The sequence below is a fragment of the Bison bison genome, unplaced genomic scaffold, assembly GCF_000754665.1.
Source record: "Bison bison bison isolate TAMUID 2011002044 unplaced genomic scaffold, Bison_UMD1.0 scf7180017864484, whole genome shotgun sequence".
NCBI classification, from domain to species: domain Eukaryota; kingdom Metazoa; phylum Chordata; class Mammalia; order Artiodactyla; family Bovidae; genus Bison; species Bison bison.
Genome location: NW_011495044.1, coordinates 2,495,893 through 2,500,292, shown reverse-complemented (window position 1 = coordinate 2,500,292; position 4,400 = coordinate 2,495,893). Strand labels below are relative to the sequence as shown.

The window sequence follows — 4,400 nt, the reverse complement described above, 5'->3', positions numbered from 1 at the left end:
AAAGTCGCTCAGTCATGTCCGACCCTCAGCGACCCCACGGACTGCAGCCCACCAGGCTCCTCCGTCCATGGGATTTTCCAGGCAAGAGTACTGGAATGGGGTGCCATTGCCTTCTCCGACTCATTCCCTAAGCAACGGGATTTTCCAATCTCTCTAATTCTCCCGTAATTCACATGAGGCTCCTTTAAGTTAGAAGAGCAACATAAAGAAGTGGAAATAGCAACAGACATGCACTAAGATGATCTAATTGCTCCATCACTGACTTCATCTTGGTCAAGTCACCTAATCTAAACTTCAAATTGCTCACCTTAAAAAACACTTTGCCTACCTCACAGGGCTGTTGCCTGATACACAGATAACACATGAGAAAACATATGTAAGCCAAAAACACACTATATGAATGTTCACGAGCCATGTGATACTCATCTTCATATCCCCGATGCCTAGCAAAATGCATAGCAGAGGTTACAGTCTAAAAGAAAGCCGTAAGAAGGATGGAGTTGACAGGGTGAGGACTGCAATGATAAAAGAGTAAGAAACTCAAATGTCCATCAACTGAAAAGTAGAGAAACAAAAGGCGGTAGAGCCAGAAGATGGAATCGTGCTGGTGCTTAGTCGTGCCCAACTCTTTGCAAGCCCATGCACTGCAGCCCCCCAGGCTCCTCTGTCCATGGGATTTACAGGCAAGAATCCTGGATTGGGTTACTTTTCCTCCTCCAGGGGATCTTCCTGACCCAGAGATTGAACCCACATCACCTGCACTGGCAGGTGGATTCTTTACCATTGCACCACCTGGGAAGCCCCATACAATAGAATATTCAACAATAAAAAGGAATGAGATATTGACACAATACAAAAATGGACAACCCTTGAAACACTACGCTAAGTGAAAAAAGTCAGACACAAAAGACCATGAGTTGTATGATTCCATTTATACAGAATGTTCAGAAAAGACACATCTACAGAAATGTTAAGTACACTAGCCCTTGCTTAGGACTGGGGAATGAAGGAGAAATGGACAGTGAGAGCCAATGGACACAGACTTTCTCTTTTGAGATGATGTCTGTGATGACGGCTGCACAATTTGGTGAATACAACAAAAGCCACTGATCTGTACACTTCAAATGGGTGAACTGTATAGTATGTGAATTATGTCAATAAAACCGTTTTAAAAAAAGAAAAATAAGTTTGAGAGAAACTTTAAAGTATAAAATCACTGGCTTTAGAACACAAGGTTGTTTCTTTTTTAATGAAAAAAAGTGAGTTTTCTAATATTTGAGCAGCTCTGACATGTGGACAAGAATGAGACTGAAGGAAACATTAGGAGAAAATACTAAGAATTACCACACTAGACCATAACATCTCTACATGCCTTCTGTAGAAAACAAATCTGGAATCTCTTATCCTTCCTTTCAAAATTCACAGGTTACAAATCACCTCCTGGTCCCAGTTCAAGTCTTTTCATAATGATCATTGTTTCTGAACTTTAAGACTGCATTTGATACTGTCTACCATATTACCCTTCCTATCCTTGGCTTCTGTGGCACTGATGTACTTCCTGGTTCTTCTCAGAAATGCTTTATCTATTAGCCTATAATGTCACCCACAGTTCCAAACCTCAAAGCTCTTTCGCCATCACACTACTAACCTTCCAACACTCATCTACTCATGTTTTGTTTTTTTTTTTTTACTACCAAATACAGCCCTGCTCAATATACAATCTACATTTCATATCATCTTACAGTGATACCCTACAGGATTACTCTATTCAAATCTTGATTATCTTTGCTAAGGCTGGAAAGCAGTGATATGGCTCAACCAAAATAGTTCCTATACATTTTTTCTTTTGAGCAGATCTGTTTTTCTAATTGTTTTGCTTAGGCTAATACTAAACTAGCCTACACTTCCAAGTCAAACCAGCAAGCAGAAAAGACCATCAGGAGTTACAGGAGGCTAATCTTTTATTGAAAAACTGATTGTATACAATCTAAGTGTTAACCATTACCCACCCTGGCTCATTTATCTTTATAGGGACACTTTCCTAATTTCCTCATCATTATCAGCCATTCTCCCAAAATTCTAGCCTTTAATCTTTTAATGTTTAATTTGCCCTCTTCCCTTGGCACACATCCAGATATCACTAAGTTCAAATTAATTTTTACTCCAATATACATCCTCATATATTCTATACATTCTTTCACAGGACAATATAATTTAAAGACTGAATGCATAAGCTCAAAGGTAGAACTGCCTGGATTCAAATTCTGGCTCTGCTGCCTACTCTCTATGGGATTTAGGGCAAATTACTTAACCTTTCTGTAACTCAGTTTCTTCAGTGATAACAACAGCTTATTATACAGATTTTAGGAGTTAAATACATGTATATAGTTTAAAACACTGTACCCGGCATACAGTACTCTATAAATGCTAGTTACTGTTTTATTCCAAACATCACCATTTTATCTCAGACCCTCATCAGCTTATTCCTAAAATTCTTCAAGAGCCTTCTAGTCAGTCTCCCTACTCCAGAATGCTCAACTAATTATGAAAATCTTCCTCAGGAATATCATCTTACTCCCAATCTTTAGAACCCACAGTGGTACTCCATCAAATTAAACTATATATCCTTAATAAGGTCCTCCATCAATACCTACTCTACCAAGCCTAAACTCATTTATTATTATATTTCACCAATAAGATGCTCTATGCCAATCAAGTTGCTCGGTATCTTCTGTACTGATGCACTGTCAGTGTATGTCTTGGTAAATACCCCTTCACTCTCCTGGAATACATCTCTTGCCTTTTGAAAATTTCAGTTTCTCCAAATCTCACTTTATACCTTTGATTTTGGCTGCACTGTTATCCCAACCAGGAGCTTGATGTTGTATGGAATTCTGAAAGATGCATGTTATATGTTCTTTCCCTAACAAAAGTGAGAGGAGACCACATATTTTATTTCCTGTGTCTCTTCATACATAGCACATAGACTACTTCACACACAGCACAGTATTTTGCAGAAGTACACAAATACTGACTTAATAAATATGCCTCAGAATGTATCAGAACAACCCTCTTTATCTTCCACTGCCCCACCCATACTTAGCACAGTGATGGCAGATAGAATCTGTCTTTAAATATTTTTATTTTACATACACAGAAGGAGACTATACTAACAATTGTACCAGATTTTAAAAAAAAAAGAGAGAGAATCGTCTAAATCACCCGACCTCATCCAAAAACATAGCTAATAAAAACATGAGGAAGCCCTCATATCTTCAGTAACACAAAACCAAAAACAAGATTCACCTTAACTTCAAGAAACACAAAAAGCAAACAGAAACCTAAAAAAAAAAATTAAAAATTAAATCAAATCTCTAGATGCTACCCAAACATAAAAATGAAAAGGCGCTCACTGCTCGTCTATAAATATGTTTATAGCCTAGGAGAAATAAAAGGCTTCCCTCACTGCTACTGTGGCTTGTTCCCTGTTAAGGGAGCAATCTGTGGTCATAAAAGAGCAAAACACAGGAAGATGGAAACCTTAACCTGGGAGAGACATTAAGGAAAAAAATTACTCAAAACAAATGTTTAAAAAACCAGACAGTACAATGATACTCAATAGAAAGAGAGGGAAAGTGAAATAAAAAAGCACCCACGAAATGGGTGACTCACTGAAACTTATCTAGTGCTGCCTTGCAAGTAAAGAGCTATGCATGTAACACATCCATGACACGCACGCCTGTTTCACTGGCAAACAAAACAGAAAGAAAAAATAAATGTCAGAAAAAGACAAGGCAGATGCCCCATCAATCTCTAACTCGCTGGTCAATCCAACTAAGCTCATTCAGGAATCCAACCAGGAACAGACGTGGATTGCACAATACAGAAAAGAAAAACCTTAGCCAACCATACACAAAAAAGTACAACGGAGAAGTGAAAACTATACACCTCAATGCATCAGCAGCTAGAGCGTATTATTCTGTTTAGGATTAAACTGTAGAGAAAAGAACAAGAGCAGCTCAAGGAAGAGGGGAAAATGTCAATGAAAGTAAGTCCCTTACTAGTCTCAATCTCAGAGAGCACAAGTCTTGCTTCTTCCAGCTGCCCAACCGGCGGCCTCGGCACAGCAAATTGACCCTAACACCTTCCACGCCACCCGGAGGAAATCACAGAGGAAAAAACCAGCCCGCTTTAACCCTCCCTCCTCACCAGCTGCAAACTGGAGGGGGGTTGGCGGGGGGGGGGGGGAGACACCCTACCACGTGGGCAGGATGCAACACACACAGGACAGCAACACGTCCGCATGGAACTGCTGCCTCTGCCCAATGCCGATAGAGGACACGGCGACAGGATGGGTGGGAACATAGGCCCCCCGCACGGGCCTCCCCACCCCGAAGGGC

At 40.1% G+C, this 4,400-nt stretch overlaps 1 protein-coding gene across 2 annotated transcripts in view; it reads right to left on the bottom strand.

Annotated features, from left to right (window-relative positions):
* FOXJ3 (forkhead box J3) overlaps positions 1–4,400 on the bottom strand; it is a 125,178-nt gene that overhangs the window by 119,495 nt on the left and 1,283 nt on the right. Inside the window, exon 1 of one of the 2 annotated variants that reach the window (XM_010862667.1) lies at positions 4,062–4,227. The exons of the other annotated variant lie outside the window; for it this stretch is intronic. The gene's annotated coding sequence lies outside the window, so the exon portion shown is untranslated. Of the gene's footprint in view, positions 1–4,061; positions 4,228–4,400 lie in introns of those variants that run through there. 2 annotated transcript variants of the gene reach the window in all.